Source organism: Gorilla gorilla, chromosome 5 (genome assembly GCF_029281585.2).
Source record: "Gorilla gorilla gorilla isolate KB3781 chromosome 5, NHGRI_mGorGor1-v2.1_pri, whole genome shotgun sequence".
Taxonomy (NCBI): domain Eukaryota; kingdom Metazoa; phylum Chordata; class Mammalia; order Primates; family Hominidae; genus Gorilla; species Gorilla gorilla.
In genome coordinates, this window is record NC_073229.2 from 179,058,103 (window position 1) to 179,075,882 (window position 17,780).

The 17,780-nt window shown below is 45.1% G+C and overlaps 1 protein-coding gene and 1 pseudogene across 11 annotated transcripts in view; one reads left to right on the top strand and one right to left on the bottom strand.

Moving 5' to 3' along the window:
* SCAF8 (SR-related CTD associated factor 8) overlaps positions 1 to 17,780 on the top strand; it is a 255,439-nt gene that overhangs the window by 156,865 nt on the left and 80,794 nt on the right. The gene's annotated exons all lie outside the window — the stretch shown is intronic.
* Positions 15,197 to 15,339, bottom strand: LOC115935142 (uncharacterized; annotated as a pseudogene).

Here is a 17,780-nt window from a genome sequence, read left to right on the forward strand (position 1 = left end):
GAGACAGAGATTTGTAACCTCAGACCTGCCCTCTTCAACTGATTTATTACCAATGTGAATGAGGACATGGATATAAGACATGTTCATTAAGCCTGCAGGTGATGTGAAGGTGGAAGAGAGAACTAAAACGTTGGATGACTTCGGTACCTAGGTCCAAAAAACTCAGTTGTTCTGAGTGTGTGATAAAATGCTATTTAGTCGTGACCCATGAGGAGGAGGTAGAGGCTGGAGAGTCAGTACAGATTAACATGGCTACAAAAGCGTAAGGAAGACTTAGACCTCTGTAGCAGAAGAATATGGTTCAAGCTGAGATGAGTAACAAGCCTTACCTTAACAATATTACTCTGTCCCCCACAAATCAGACCACATCTGAAATTTTAAAATGAGCTCCAGTTTCCATCACTGAAGGGCAAATCTTGAGTGTATCCATTGGAGAATGCCGTAGATACTTTGAGGTTTCATTCATATATATATATGGATTAATATGCTCACCCTGGAGAGCATTTGAGGGATTTTAAGGCCACTGGCTTGAAATAAGCGACGTGCACCTGAGGGATTGGATGTATCTTTGGTAACACCATAGGGCGTAGGTTTGAGCTTCTTAGCCTTTGGCGCTGTCTGAAAAGAAAATGGAGGCCTTGGGCCGGGCGTGGTGGCTCATTGCTGTGATTCCAGCACTTTGGGAGGCTGAGGCAGGTGGATCACTTGAGGTCACGAGACCAGCCTGGCCAATGTGGTGAAACCCCGTCTCTACTAAAAATACAAAAATTAGCCGGGTGTGGTGGCTCATGCCTATAGTCCCAGCTACTCAGGAGGCTGAGGCAGGAGAATCGCTTGAACCTGGGAGGCGGAGATTGCAGTGGGCTGAGATAGCACCACTGCATTCCAGCCTGGGCAACAGAGTAAGACTCTGACTCAAAAAAAAAAAAAATAAATAAAATAAAAAGGAGGCCTTGGGAGAGAGACCCTGACCCTGGAGACACCCCCTGGACAAAGGTCACCTTCAGGGAAGTTAGAGAGACAACTCAGGGATCTGAGGAGACGTTGATCTGAAGACACCTAGGCCCCTTTGGAGCTAAGGTTATGTGGTCCTCATTCTATCATTTATATGTTTGTGTAGTGTGGGTACTCAAATCATCACATGCTCCTTCCGCATTGGTGGTGTAAAAGCTGTGCTATTTGAGATTGTCTCCTTGTTAGGGGTATGATTCGAACTGGAAAGTTTGGGTTATCTTGTATGACAAAGGTATCAATTTCAACCTAGTTTCTTCCATGAGACCCATTCTAATCCTTCAGGGAGGAACTCGATTGAAATGAGAGGCCCCAGGAAGAGAGGCAGCACAAGGAGACCGCAAGGAGACCATAGGCCTAATTTGCATGCCCACACTCCTGGGTGCCAGAGAGCAGAGCACAGTTTTTTGTTTGTTTGTTTTGAGACAAGGTCTTGCCCTGTCACCAAGCTGGAGTGCAGTGGCATGATCTCGGCTCACTGCAACCTCCTCCTCCTGGGCTCAAGAGATTCCCCTGCCTCAACCTCCTGAGTAGCTGGGACTACAGGCATGCACCACCATGCGCAGCTAATTTTTTGTATTTTAGTAGAGACGGGGTTTCACCATGTTGAGAATGGTCTTGATCTCCTGATCTTGTGATCTGCCTGCCTCGGACTCCCAAAGTACTGGGATTACAGGCGTGAGCCACCACACCTGGCCCAGAGCACGTTTTTATAGGTTAAAGTGAGCTGTATTTTTTCCTTAAAGCTTTTAAAATCTTCTTCTTTTCAGATAAGGTGATAAGGATAGACATTTTAATATTTTTTAAGTTTTTAAGGATTTGTTTATTGTTTTAAATATTGATTGTTTGTTTGTGACAGAGTCTTGCTCTGTTAGCCAGGCTGGAGTACAGTGGCTTGATCTCGGCTCACAGCAACCTCTGCCTCCTGGGTTCAAGCAGTTCTCGTGCCTCAACTTCCCAAGTAGCTGGGACTACAGGCGCCTGCCACCATGACCGGCTTTTTTTTTTTTTTTGTATTTTTAGTAGAGACTGGGTTCCACCATGTTGACCAGGCTGGTCTGGAGCTCCTGGCCTCAAGTGATCCGCCCGCCTCAGCCTCCCAGAGTGCTGGGATTACAGGCATGAGCCACTGTGCCCAGCCAATTATTGTTAATATCAGAGTCCTTCCTTAGAACTTTGTACAAGCCAGAGGTGCAGTGTCATTAAGTATAACTGATAAATGATGGCAGCCTTCCTGGTTCTCGTCAGTGCTGCTGTGACCACAACCTACAGTCAGGTATCTGTCCTTGTCCTTTTGAACAGGGGAAGGGATTCAAGAGCCATGGGAACTTTGTTTCTGACATATTCTCAGGAAGAGACAGGGATCCGCTGATTACTCTGATGGGGACATGTTGGACTAGTCATTGTACACACATTCCTTCCCACCTAAAATGGGAATGCTTGTAGGAAATCAGGGAATATTTTTCCAGGTCACAGGTTTACCTTCTTAACACAATTTGAAAGCAATGTTAACTACTGACTTTCCAAAACTACACTCTAGGCCAGGCTTTCTTTCCTAAATGGAGACACCCATCTCCACTGCCTAGGTTGCTCATTTTATGCATTATGGCATTGGTCTGAAGGCCCTTGGTTTTTGATACTAGATGGCTCCAGAGTGTTTCACTTTGCACAGGTCAGCCACCACTCCTCCTTCTTCCTCTTCTTCTCCTCCCTTCTCTCTCCTCTCCTTTCACTTTTTCACACTCCTCAAGCGCTTGCACGTTTTCTGTCTTAGAGAAAGCCCTAAAGAGCATCCTACCTCAAATCAGGGCCATGCCTTGCCCCCATCCTTTCTTTTCCCCTAATCAGTTTTTTCTTACAGCGTGGTTCTGCTCACTTGGTGTCACTCTGTCTGTCCACCCGTGTGTCCACTCCAGAGGTCAGAGGTGGGGCTTTATTCACCTTTTGGTTCCAGCTTCTAGGACAGTCCCAGACATGTGTATCGTAAGCTAATGATTATTATCTGGTGGAAAAAAGGAGAGAACATGTAAAGGGCATATTTTTACAGTCAGGGGTAAATAGTAAAGGATAAACTTCTGAAAACCATCTTCAGTTCTGGAGCACCCCCATCTTGCCGTAGAAATGAACACAACCTATTATGCTAGTTCAGTGTCCTTGAGGTATCTGGTCCTCGACTCCCTAGTAGGGTGCTAGATAATATGCAGGATACCCAGTTAAGTTTAAATTGCAGATATGCAACAGGTAATTTTTAGTATAAGTATGTCCCATGCAATATTTGGAATACATGTATGCTGAAAATTACTTCTCATATTTTTAATTTGCTACATTTGGCAACCATACCCCCTAGTTTCCTGATATACATTGGCCATATGCAAGGACCTTTCAACGTTCTCTATAGTTTTCCTAAAAGAAATCTGAGCTCTAATGTCAGCCTTGCCCCTGGTAATATAGTACCGCTGATTAGAGCTGAGGTTCATTCAGAACTTTTTTTGGACTGAAATACATATCATGAAATTCATATCATGAACTCTTTAGGGGGGAGTTGCATTTGTATACACAACTCTCCCCTAAACTCCACCTCTTTTTCTCCCTCCCAAGAAAACATTAAATATAAATAAGAATGACTATTACAGGAATAACCTTGAGCCCTTCTGATTTATTATTTGAAACAAATCATTTGCAGGTTCAGACTTTATCATTGCAACCAAGCTTAGCGAATGACTCGAGACACCCCTCTCAGATGGTCTGGCATTACTGTGCAGATGCATGTGGAAGTTGAGGGGGGGTGGCTTAGAATTTACTGCTAGAAAATGAGGATTGTGGATTTTATTTTACGTAAGAGATGTGTTGCTTTCTTTGCAAGAGAAAAAATATCTTGGACCCAAAGAGGACTTTTATAAAGAGATAGAGATGGCTCAGTAAAAGCACACCTCATTACTAGAAAAACAACCCAAAACATGTATATTATTAAGAGTGGGTTAACAGTCTCATTTTTACATGTAACAAAGCAAAAGTAAAATTTTAACTCCACTGAGAGAGCCACTTAAGTGGTTGTAGTGACCAGATGAGAACATGTCCTGGATTTAAAAAAAAAAAAGTTGTAGTGAAAAAAAAAATAGTTGTAGTGAAAATCTTTTTGAAAGTACAAAATGAGAAATGAGTCTATCTTTTCAGAGTTAATATTCACCACCACATTTTTATTGTTACTTTGCTATAAAAATTGCCTAGGCAGTTTGAGAAGTACCAGAGACATTAGAGGCCTGAGTCACAGAATAAACCAAAAATAAATCCACTGAGATAATCTTTAAATGATTACTTTGAAATGTAATTGAGGATTTGATATAAATTTTTAAAAGACAAACGCTAACATACTGCCCCATCTAAATTATACCTTGAGTTTAATTTCCTTTTCTTAAGAAAGAAATAAATGAATAGACATAATATTTATATGAATCCCTTGGTTCCACTCAAGAACTTACTGCCAGCAGTTTTGAGACTCCTGAAGCATGGTTATACGTGATGTTAAGAATAATGCGACGAGGCTGGGCGCGGTCGCTCACGCCTGTAATCCCAGCACTTTGGGAGGCCAAGGCGGGCGGATCACCTGAGGCCAGGAGTTTGAGACCAGCCTGGCCAACATGGTGAAACCCCATCTCTACAGAAAAATACAAAAATTAGCCAGATGTGGTTGTGCGTGCCTGTAATCCCAGCTACTTGGGAAGCTGAGGCAGGAGAATCCTTGAACCTGGGAGGTGGAGGCTGCGATGAGCTCAGATCATGCCACTGCGCTCCAGCCTCAGCGACAGAGTGAGACTCTGTCTCAAAAAATAAATAAATAATGCCGGACATGGTGGCTCATGCCTGTAATCTCAGCACTTCGGGAAGCCAAGGCAGGCGGATCACCCGAGGTCAGGAGTTTGAGACCAGCCTGGTCAACATAATGAAACCCTGTCTCTACTAAAAATACAAAAATTAGCCAGGTGTGGTGGTGTGCTCCTGTAGTCCCAGCTACTTGAGAGGCTGAGGCGGGAGAATCCCTTGAACCCGGAAGGTGGAGGTTGCAATGAGCCGAGACTGCACCACTGCACTCCAGGCTGGGTGACAGAGTGAGATTCTGTCTCAATAAATAAATAAATAGATAAATAATGCAGATGAAATTGTGGCACACAAATGCTGACTTCCTGTTCCCTGGGCCTTCCTCGTTTTATTCTGTGACTCCTAGCAGTGGGCTTCCTCTTTCCTGTCTCATTGCTTTGTGTACCCTTGTTGCCCTGTGTTGTGTCTGCCAAAGTCCAGCTCCTGCTATGTCCACCTTCTCCAAAGCAATACCTACTGAGCATCCTGGGAGGTGTTCCAAAGAGTGAGCTACAGAAGGGGAAAAAATTCTAGCTTGTCATTATTCTGAAGAGAAAGACAGCCAAAAGTTTTGACAAAGGTTTCGGCCATCAGGCCCTTTCGAGATGATTTCCCCACATGAGCTTTGCTGACAGCTCAAACCCAACTGTGGGTCATGGATGCAAAGGAGCCCTTTGCCGGGTTGAGTTCATCTTACGCCCTTGTAGACGGTTCCTCCCATTTGACCTGCAATGAGAAGACCACAAACAGCTATAGCCACACTAGGATAGAGCCCCTTGTTGGGGGATACATAGTTCTCTGTTAAGAAAACATCACAAAAAAGAAAATGGCCATAATTTTCTGGTTGTGTAACACTTTCTTATAAACAGTTTGCAGTCAGAGCTGTGCTGAAGCTGTCCTGGGACCTGTTGGAATATTTTCTTAGTCCTCTGTCTCCCAGCCAAGCCACTTAAGGGAAGAACACCTAATCGTGTCCTTTTTTTTTTTCTCACCTTGAGATGGAGTCTCACTTTGTTGCCCAGACTGGAATGCAATGGCACAATCTCAGCTCACTGCAACCTCCGCCTCCCGGATTCAAGCGATTCTCCTGCCTCAGCCTCCCAAGTAGTTGGGATTACAGATGTGCACTACCATGCCCAGCTAATTTTTTTGTATTTTTAGTAGAGACAGGGTTTCGTCAGGTTGACCAGGCTGGTCTTGAACTCCTGACTTCAGGTGATCCTCCCACCTCAGCCTCCCAAAGTGCTCGGATTACAAGCATGAGCCACCATGCCTGGCCAAACCCTGTCCTTCCTTGCAATCCAGTGTCACCCAGTTTTGCAGTCCCTTGTGGTGGATGGAGTGCCGGGTAAAGGGTCGGCCTTTCCACTGGCACACGAAGGAGTCCATTTACTATACAGTTTGTTTAGCACTTGCATACAAATGATAACTGTACTTACAACTTAACATTTTTTTGTGGCCCATTTCTCGGTGTATATATGATGAAGGGAGAGAAAGAGCCAACTTGTGTTTCTGACATTTTTACAACACCTGACACTGAATGGAGGCGGTCATTTCGTCTTGACTTAGTGTTTGTAAAGTGGATCGAGCTCTCCTACAATACACATTACAGTTTCATGCCCAGGGAAACATTTCAGTCTCCCAGAATGTGGTGCCTGATGTTGACAGGGATCTGGCTCCAAAAAGCAACGAGCAGTCCTGAAGGGCATTACACTTCAATCAAGAAAATGTCCCATAGTTCACAAGAAGAGAGTGTCATCCTAGGGAATCTCTGGGATTTCTTGTGTGGATCCAGGGGCATGTTGCATCTGTACTGCTCCCTCATTTGAACAGATTCATCAGTAGTGCTTAAAATCATTTCGGAACGAGCCTTTCCAAACAATTATACGTTATATATTAGATGAGTGGCTTTCAACCCGTATCGCAGAGGCTGTGACGCAGGAACATATAGGGCCCTCTAAGGGACTGGGCCAACTCAGCTTCCACCCAAGCTGCTGGCTACTCATGTTTTACACGTTGGACTCTTAGCTTGAAAAATAGGGAACTAATTGCAAACTAATGCCTGAGCACTTTGGCATTCCTGGCGCTAACATTTATGGCTTCAGCTATTACAAACCAACACATAATGTAATACTCTAATTTTGCTAAGGCACACATGTGAATAGCATTGACTGCAAGGCGGGTGGGTGGCCATGTGTCACTCAGGTGGGTGAATCAGCCTCGTTGATTGCTGCCATCCGCACCCCATGCAGCCTTTTTTTTTTTTGAGATGAAGTCTCGCTCTGTTGCCAGGCTGGAGTGCAGTGGCGTGATCTCAGCTCACTGCAACCTCTGCCTCCCAGGCTCAAGTGACTCTCCTGCCTCAGCCTCCCGACTAGCTGGGATTACAGGCGTGCCACCACCATGCCCAACTAACTTTTGTATTTTTAGTAGAGACGGGGTTTCACCTTGTTGGCCAGGCTGGTCTCAAACTCCTGACCTCAAGTGATCCGCCCGCCTCGGCCTCCCAAAGTGCTGGGATTACAGACATGATCCACCGCGCCTGGCCACCACAGCCTTTTTTAATCATCATTGCATACCTGTTTTAAGAGGGGGGTATTACATACTATGATGGGATTTGTAATTTGGGGATTTGCTAATATCTGAGATGTGTCCCTCACAAATGTCAAGGGCTTCCGTGAAGAGGTACAGGCCTGGACAGTGATGGAGTGCACGCCCCCTGCCAGGGGTGTTGTGTATGAGGTGTGTTTGCGGATGTTGCGTGTTCTTCACCTCTGAGCATGCGAGGGAATTCTCTCTGGGTTGCAGATTCAGCATACCTCAGCTCTCAAACACTTCAAAGGAAGAGATTTCCTTTCCTTTTCTTTTCTTTTTGAGACGGATTTTTGTTCTTGTTGCCCAGGCTGGAGTGTAATGGTGCAGTTTTGGCTCACTGCAAGCTCCACCTCCTGGGTTCAAGCGATTCTCCTTCCTCAGCCTTCCAAGTAGCTGGAATTACAGGTGCCCGCCACCACGCCCAGCTAATTTTTTTGTATTTTTAGTAGAGACTGGGTTTCACCATGTTGGCCAGGCTGGTCTCAAACTTCTGACATCAGGTGATCCGCCCACCTTGGCTTCCCAAAGTGTTGGGATGACAGCCATGAGCCACTGTGCCCGGGCCTCGATTTTCTTGCCCCAAATCCTGGCCGAGGCCTCTGAGGAATATGATTATGGAAAGCCACCCATTTTTTTAAAAAAATCATGTCTTGTTCTATTCTTTCCTTTTGGATCTGCCCAAGACAACTGTTCGTGAATCTGCTGTGTTTGTAGAAAAAGAGTATCTATTAGTGGTTCATTAATTTGGATCATGTTTGGAGTTCTCAGTGAGCTTGTTAAAATAAGACACTGTTCCTTTCTTTTTTTTTTTTCCAGACAGAGTTTCACTCTTGTTGCCCAGGCTGGAGTGCAATGGCGTGATCTCGGCTCACTGCAACCTCCACCTCCCTCCATTCAGGCGATTGTCCTGTCTCAGCCTCCTGAGTCGCTGGGATTACAGGCATGCGTCACCACACCCGGCTAATTTTGTATTTTTAGTAGAGACGGGGTTTCGCCATTTGGTCAGGCTGGTCTCGAACTCCTGACCTCAGGTGATCCGCCCGCTTTGGCCTCCCAAAGTGCTGGGATTACAGGCATGAGCTACCGCGCCCGGCCAACACTGTGCCTTTTTAAAAACTATTATTCCACTAAAGAAAAAATAGAGAGAGACATGCAATTCAAGTATAGTCTTTCACTAACGTGATTGTTAGGTATGTTAGAGATAGTAGGAACCTTAGCTGAGTCGTCCTTGCTCTGTGGTTTTAAGTATAAAAATAACCCTAATTATTGTCTTTGCTACCTTGTGCCCACTTTACAGACTTGAAGCCCTGGTTTCTGTAAGTATATGCATACAAGTAAAGATCTAGTGAAGGCATAGCTGAGTCCTCCCATCGAGGGCAGCTGGGCATGGTCCCTGCAAGAACTTTTTCTGGCCGTTTGTCCCCTCCTAACCTTGCACCACCCAGGGCTGTGGGTAGGTGTTCCTGTCCTAGGTATTCCAGGGGTCACTTGTCCCTTGGGCTGCATTTTCTGGCATCCCAGAAAAGTGAGTGGCTTGTCATTTCCTTGACTAAGTCATGTCAATTCTCTGCCACTAATTCAGTTTGCAAATGAGTTTCTTCAGCTATTTAAAAAAAAAAAAAATAGCATCTGCTCAAATGGGCGGCCATATAGTCTCTCCAATTCAGTTGTGGAGACAGCTGAGGACACCAGATTGAGTTTGTTTCGGCAAACTGGATATATGAAAATTGAAGATTTTTTTAAATGGCTGATTGTTCACTTCTTGAAAGGTTTCTTTGCCTACAAAAAGATTAACAATAGGATTTCTTCGAACATTGACTTCTTCCAGCACACTAAAAATAAGATTTAATTAATGCCTTGAGTTTCTAGAGCATACTTTATGCATAAATGTGGCATGCCTGTAAGAAATATTGAAAGTTTTTTAAAGTTAACATTTAAAATTATTAAAAATTTTCATCTGATGGGTTCAATTCTGCTAAAAAAAATATTGATAGTTTTCACTCTAGTCTTCAAGGGGTAAGAATGCATCCTACTAAATGATAGTTTGAGGCTGGGTGTGGTGGCTCGTGCCACCACTTTGACTCATTCCTAGCACTTTGGGAGGCCAAGGCAGGAGGATCGCCTGAGGTCAGGAGTTCGAGACCAGATCGCCTGAGGTCAGGAGTTCGAGACCAGCCTGGTCAACGTGGTGAAACCCTATCTCTACTAAAATACAAAAATTAGCCGGGTGTGGTGGTATGTGCCTGTAGTCCCGGCTACTCAGGAGGCTGAGGCAGGAGAATCACTTGAACCCGGGAGGCGGAGGTTGTAGTGAGCTGAGATCGCGCCACTGCATTCTAGCCTGGGTGACAGAATGAGACTGTATCTTAAAATAAATAAAATAAAATTAAATTGAATTAAATAAAAAATACTTTGAACATGCCACATTTTAAAGTGAGAGCAGCAGCACATCATGTGACCTGCCATGCATTAATCTTACAGTATTTGTTCTTGGAAACTTAAAGTCAAACCTTTTCACCTTTAAGCTAGAAGGAGAAGGATCTGAAGTCAGCTCTCATGTAAAATGCATCAGCTCTCAGCATCAGCCTGCAGTCTGAAGGCCTCCAAGCAGTCGAGGTGATTGTACTGCCAATGGAATGAGTGTCATGAAGCTGCCTTGTACAAATGGCCTAGAATGATTACGTGCTGAGCAGGTAGACTTTCCTCTTCCAGGATAGCTATTTAGTGTTATTCCATTTCATTGAATGTTGAATGGCCATTAAGCCCCATGCCCGGGAGTCTAATCTTACCAAGATGAATTCAGACGTTGGCCCTAGCTGTGGGGAGTCTACGTTCTCACTTTCCTAGCCTGTCAACATGGCAGTCTGCTGTCAGGTGACAGAGTGGTTGGTGCCTTGAACAACCTGTTTTTGTCCTCTTTCTCTTGCAGCTTCTTGTCCTATCGGCCAACCCCCGCCCTGAAGGCCAGTGTCAAAGTGTCAGGGTGTCAAAGTGCAGAATTGTCAGGTCATACATAGTCAAAAACAATCAGGTGTGGTTCTCTGTGCGCTGTTAGCAGAAATTCCTTGGATTTTTTTCGTGTACCTCGACAGGAGCATGGACATTGACTTTCTTTTTGAACACAGGTGTCTTGATTCCTAGTTACTTGTGATTCTCTCATCCAAGTAGGAATGGCCCAGAGATAGAGGGAGAGTGTTGGGAGGTGGAGGGGGAAAGAGGCAGCCTGTTTAGTTTCTGGGGCTGGGGAGCAGGGTGGAGAAAGGGCATATCCTGATTCCCTAGTGGCCAGGGAGGTGGAGAGTGTGTGGTCAGCACACTCACTGCCACCGGACCTATGAGAAGGTGGTGGCCTCTTTCATCACCTTTTAAATCAATAACAGAGGAGCTCTCAGTCAAGGAAAGGAGGGGAAAGATGGGGATCTGAACAGGGCTCTCCTCGGAGACATGACCAAGGGAGGCTCGTGACTGGGCAGCCTTACCTACTGGGAAGGCCTGGCAGAGGAGGCAGCATTAGGTAGAGAGGTGTGGCTGGTTGAGCCCCCTCAAGGTAGAGCAGAGAGGGCAGAGCATCCCAGACGGAGGAAATGGGAAACCCCGGCCTTGCTCCTGTAACTGCAGGTGTCATTGAAGGTGTCATCTCTGCTGTCCCCTTGGTCACCAGGGCAGCCTGAGAATGTGGCTGGCAGAAGCTTCCAGCTTCTCACTCAACCCCACAGTTAGCCTCAGGGGCGGTGTTAATCTCCATTTGACAACTGAGGAAAGTGGGAGTAGCTAAGGAGCTTGCCCAAGGAGTGCACGCCTAATGAACAAAACCAAAGATGCAAACCCAGCGCATCTGATTCCAGATCCCCAGTGCACGCTTCTCCCCTGTGTGCTCACCTGCCTCCCCATGTATGGGCCTGCTGGAGGGGTTCTGCCATGCCCTGAGACCCTATGCTCTGGGACCCCTCACCTCGCTCTCACCAGCTCACGACACCGGACTCCCAATACCTAAGGAAACTTGCCGCCATAAGTGTCTAAAAACAAAAACAGAAAACACTTATGGAAATGGCTCAATCCATCATGGCCCCAAAGTTCACGAAATATTTGGATTATTCACGCCAAATGACATAATTTTTCGGGATATAATATCTGAGATATTTGAACAAAATGAACAAGGGGCATTGTAGGACCAAGAGTCAGAGCATCACTTGGATTCTCAATCGTATGTTCCTGGGCAAGTGTAAAACCTCTGAGCTTGTTTTCTGGTATTAAAATGAGAGCCTTGTGCCTTGCAATTCCTAAGGTCTGATTTAGTGCTCCTAGGATCCCTCTTTCCATAGTGGTAGACTTAGGTCACTTCTTTGGGGACTCTCAAGGATCGTGTGAGTGATGCACGTGTGGACAGGAGGTAGGAAACATGATCTCAGTTAACAGAGGAGTCCTGGGTATCCCCCATCACAGGAATAAACTTCCCTAATAGGAAATGATTGCCTTGATGTTATTGTAATTATTCTTAACACTGGGTACTTGAAAAGACATGACTTCATATTGTTCTAATCTAATGGGACATAGCTCCACACATTTTAAGTAGGTTTTTAACTACAGAACAATAAAACATTTAGCAAATTATGTTGAAACGTGTCTGCACACAGTGATACTTTCAGCTCGGTGCCAGCCATTCTGCTCCCATATGGGCTGACCAAACAGATCAGCTGGAGGAGGCAGCTTGGGTTCTGGCATCCATGAGCGATTCTGGCACCTTCCCTTCCACATGGCAGGGCAGGCTGGCTGAGGCTTGGAACTGAATGTGGTTGGGAGAGGCCCTCATTCAAACCGAGTTTCCTTGGTACTGCTCCATCATGATTTTAGCCCACTGGTTATTAATCCAATGTTATTAGTGCTGGGACAAATCACTCATGTGGATTTTCTGTCTCTTGGCTTCTTAATCACACGCCTTCATCTTTTGTGGAGCGCAAAGGAAGAGGAGGATGTCGGATGCCAGTTGCCAGCTTTGCTGATTACTGGCAGGGCAGCTCTGATAAGACCTTCACCGGGGAAAAATGGAGATTCATTTTAAAAGAGTCAGAGCCTCTCTGTAGATGGTATCTCTATATTGTCCTCCTAGCCTTCTCTTTCTCAGCTGTAATTTATAGATGATTCTTCAGGCTGTACGCAGTTTACAGCCTGCTAATAGGTCATTTGGAAATCAGCTAAGAGGGGCAGATGATAACTAGATCACAAGAACCTTTACATTATAACTGAAGTTGGCTGGGCCCAGCGGATCACCTGAGGTCAGGAGTTCGACACCTGCCTGGCCAACATGGTGAAACCCTGTCTCTACTAACAATACAAAAATTACCCAGGCATGGTGGCACGCATCTGTAATTGCAGCTACTAGGGAGGCTGAGGCAGGAGAATCACTTGAACCTGGGAGGCAGAGGTTGCAGTGAGCCGAGATTGCACCACTGCACTCCAGCCTGGGTGACAGAGACTCTGTCTCCAAAAAAAAAAAAAAAAAAAAAAAAAATTAGCAGTGTGTGATGGTGCACTGTTGTAGTCCCAGCTACTCAAGAGGCTGAGGTGGGAGGATCGCTTGAGCCCAGGAGTTCCAGGGTGCAGTGAGCTGTGATCGCACCACTCTGCTGCATCCTGAGTGACAGAGCAAGACCCTGACTCTAAAAAACAAAAACTGAAGGTAACTCAATGTTTCTTCATGCAGTTGGCCCCTTGTGGTTGTTTCTCTGAGGAGCCACTCTGCCAGGTCCTTTCCCTCTGTCCCTCTTCTATGACCTCATGAAATTGACCTGGAAGCCTGGCCACTGTCCCTTAGTTGGATTTCTGTAGGTGAGAGGGGATGTCGCTGTTTTGGAAGCAGTTGGGCCTCCCTGCAATCCTGAGCACTGCTGGGCCCTCATCAAGAAACAGTCTCAACTGGGCATGGTGGCTCATGCCTGTAATCCCAGCACTCTGGGAGGCCAAGGTGGGCAGATCACCTGAGGTCAGGAGTTCAAGACCAACCTGGCCAACATGGTGAAACTCCATCTCTACTAAAAATACAAAAATTAGCCGGGCATGGTGGTGCACATCTGTAATCCTAGCTACTTGGGAGGCTGAGGCACAAGAATCACTTGAACCCAGGGGGTGGAGGTTGCAGTGAGCCGAGATCACGCCACTGCACTCCTGCCTGGGTCACAGAGTGAGACTCCATCTCAAAAAAAAAAGAAACAGTCTCGTGGGCTGCAGTGTAGGGTGACTGCCCAGATGTCTGGTTGTTGAGGTATGTAGGGGAAGCAGCCTTTGAAAGAAAAGGCATATAATTTTGGGGTCAGGCATACTTAGCTTGAAATCCAATCTCTGCCACTTTCTAGGTGTGTCATCTTGGCTAAGTTATTTAACCCCTTTGAACCTCAGTTTTTTCATTTGCAGTGTGAGATTAATGAATACCTCTAGGTTGGTGCAAAAGTAATCGTGGTTTTGCCATTACTTCCCTTTTTTTTTTTTTTTTTCCCAAGATGGAGTCTTGCTCTGTCACCCAGGCTAGAGTGCAGTGGTGCCATTTCGGCTCACTGCAACCTCTGCCTCCTGGGTTCAACCGATTCTTCTGCCTCAGCCTTCCGAGTAGCTGGGCTTACAGGCATGCACCACCATGCTCAGCTAATTTTTGTATTTTTAGCAGAGGCAGGGTTTCACCATGTTGGCCAGGCTGGTCTCGAACTCTTGACCTTGTGATCTGCCCACTTCGGCCTCCCAAAGTGCTGAGATACAGGCGTGAGCCACCACGCCCAGCTGCCATTACTTTCAATGGCAAAAACCGCAATTACGTTTGCACCAGCCTAATACTTTTCAGGGCTGTTTGGCTGTATTAAATAAGCGATGTAAGTTACCTGACACCAGTGGACTGCTAGCCAGTGACATCTGTTTGAGCAGCACCTTCATTTCCATTTGCCTTCATTGTCGTCCATTTTGTGAAAGAATCACTGTACTATGCATTTAGAAACCAAGGACAGTTACAGCAAATACATTGTTTATGGCAATTTGTGCTGCAGAAAACTGGTTCTAAAATTTTTCATTTTCCTCCAGGTATTACTTCTACCTCCAGACACTATCACTTCTCAAATTTATTTCAAAGAGGTCTTATCCTTTGCACCGTGTTCCCTTTGAAAAGTAGGGATTTGGACCTCCTACTGTTTATTTACTATGAAATTAGAGCTAGTATCATGGGAGCTCAGTGCACACTGGTAACTGCTTACAAAGGGTGATCCTTGACTCGAGGATGCACTTCTTCATAAGAACTATAGCTATTTATGGAGTTTGAAATAAGCCCACCTGTTTGTCATGTCCCCTCAGCATGGATCTCTGATCCAGATACTTCACAGATCTCTGGAGTAGCTGAGTGTGTATGAGAGACTAGGCTTTATTTATTTGTTTTTTTGTAGAGATGGGTTCCCTCTGTGTTGCCAGGTTGGTCTTGAACTCCTGGCCTCAAGCAGTCCTTCTGCCTCGGCTTCCCAAAGTGCTGGGATTATAGGCATGAGCCACTTGAGTAGGCTTTAAATGCAGCAGCTCATGTTGGGTTTGACACCTAAAAATGGAGTTGCATAGCATATATAGTGGGTGTCTGCTTAGTGGCTCAGCTTACGCCAAAACACCATGCACAATGGAGAAAGCAGGAACTGGGGATTGAAAGCTAATAGACTCAGAATTCTAGCTCTGCTATTTGCCATGAGACACTGGGCAAAGCACATATTTGACCCTCAGTTTCTTTCCTTGTGGAGATAGTTATATCTATTTTGCAAGTCCTGATTATGCAGAGACATTAATCACATATCATGCAAGCTCCAGTCATCATGTTCTGTTACATCCATTTTGCAAGAATTTGTTATAAAGCACTTAATATATGAGTGCCAATAGTAGTAATAACACTATGCAGAAGAGATGAAGAACATAGGAAATAATAAATTCATCAGTATTCAGTGTTGGGAGCAAGAGACAGTGTTGTTTTTTTTTTTGTTGTTGTTTTTTCAAAAGTGAGCACCAGCCTTGGGCAGGTCGCCTGAGCTCGCTCATCTCAGCTGCTTCCCCAAGCGGAAGCTGACTCCCTTGTTGTAAGGACCAGAGCACAAACATGAGAAGCCTTTGCAAACTAAAGCACTCTCCAAGAGACATTGTCAAGCCCGTCATCTCCATGCCTCTGTACTGTTCCTTGCATTTCTCCTTTTCAATACCCACATTCTTCAGCGAGGAATCATTTCACGCGTACTTGTAGTGATGCCATCAGGCACTTACAGTATATACTAAATCATCCCAGAGGCCAGACATGGTGGCTCACACCTGTAATCCCAGCACTTTGGGAGGCCGAGACGGGCAGATCACTTGAGGTCAGGAGTTCAAGACTAGCCTGGCCAACATTTCTCTACTAAAAATACAAAAATTAGCCAGGCATGGTGGTGCGTGCCTGTAATCCCAGCTACTCGGGAGGCTGAGGCACAAGAATCACTTGAACCCAGAGGGCAGAAGTTGCAGTGAGTCATGATCGCACCACTGCACTCTGGCCTGGGCATCAGAGTGAGACCCTGTCTCAAAAACAACAACAACAAAAAATCATCCCAGAAAGCCATGGTCATAAAAATACTTGCCAGAATCCCATAATAAATTTTACTTACATTTTAAGTTCATTTGTCGAGACAGAAACGTTTATTTCTCTTATTTGGCAACAAAGAAACACACATTTAGTCTGTGTTAGTATATGTGCCTGTGTTTACAGATCATTTTACAGGTCCCCACTCCATAATTTGAGTGAATTTGTATCATTTTCTTTTTGTTCACCATTGTGATCTCTGTGCCTTTACCACATAAATATTGATTTGCTGTGGACAACTGCCCAATCCGGTTACAACCTGGCAAATCTTATCCAGATTTAAGAAAATGACTCTGTAACTTTAGTCTTGTTGCTATTGAGAGTCAAACGACTGAGCTTATCTTCATTGCCTTTTTCTTTCTTGGGTAGCTTTTAAGTCAACTTTTTTGTTTAAGTAGCTTTTAAGTTTGAAGAATAAACTCATTAGCAAACACTTAGAATAATCCAAAGTAATAGATGATATTTTGGCACCAGTTTTGTTTTGTATGGATCATTCACACGTTTCCCTCGATGCCAAAAGCACAGTAGAAAGATGAAACATATTTCAGCCACCTTTCTTGTCACACATGACAGGATGCCTTAAAAATAAATGATGCTGGGCGCAATGGCTTACGCCTGTAATCCCAGCAGTTTGGAAGGCCAAGGTGGGTGGATCACCTGAGGTCAGGAGTTCGAGATCAGCCTGGCCAAAATGATGAAACCCTGTTTCTATTAAAAAATACAAAACAATTAGCCAGGCGTGGTGGCGCCTGCCTGTAGTCGCGGCTACTTGGGGCTGAGGCAAGAGAATCGCTTGAACCCGGGAGGCGGAGGTTGCGGTGAGCCGAGATTGTGCCACTGCACTCCAGCCTGGGTGACAGAGCAAGACTCCATCTCAAAGGAAAAAAAAAAACAAGTATTCATTTTAGGGTGAGACTTACTATGTTTAGGTCCCATGTCTGCTACCAGACATGTGTCTTGGTAAAGTTACTTGGCGGAGTTACTTAAACTAGTCCAACTAGTTGAATTATATAACTAGACAGTAGGCTCTTACAGAATGCTTCCATGTCATTATACTTATGAATGTATTTTTCAGCTTTTATGCGATTATTTGTTAATTTAAGAAAGCCAACAGGGACAAAAAAAAGACACTTCTTTGACCTTAATACAGCAAAAGATGTGAAAACATGGAGATGTGTATTTTCAGAATTCTGTACCCATCACTCTATCATTTAAGATTTTAATGGACTTCAAGATGCTAATATTTTGAAAATTCTCTGGAAGTTCACCTGGTTCTCAACTCCAAGCTGAACGAGGACCACGGACACCCAGGTGTAGGTATTTTGTAAGCCACAGCTTGAGATGGTCATACCTGGTTATGCTCTGTAAGGAGCTAAGAAGGCAGGACCATATGATCCTATTAAAAAGTAGCACTGGATGGCCTTCTTTTTAGACATGCTCCACTGAAGCCTTTTAGTCTACATGTGAAGGAACCAAGGCCCAACAAGTTTAGGTGACTGTGTTAGTCATTGGCAGAATCATGTGTGGAGCCGGGGTCAGCTGACTTCCAGGACGGGGCTGTCTCCTGAACCATTCCAGCATTTGGAGAGCAATGAACACTGCATGATGTGGTTCTTCCTGCTCTGTTGGAAGAAGGCATGGCATTTTAGAGCACAGAAATTCGTCAAACATTGAAACATTTGCTGTTGTATTGACACCG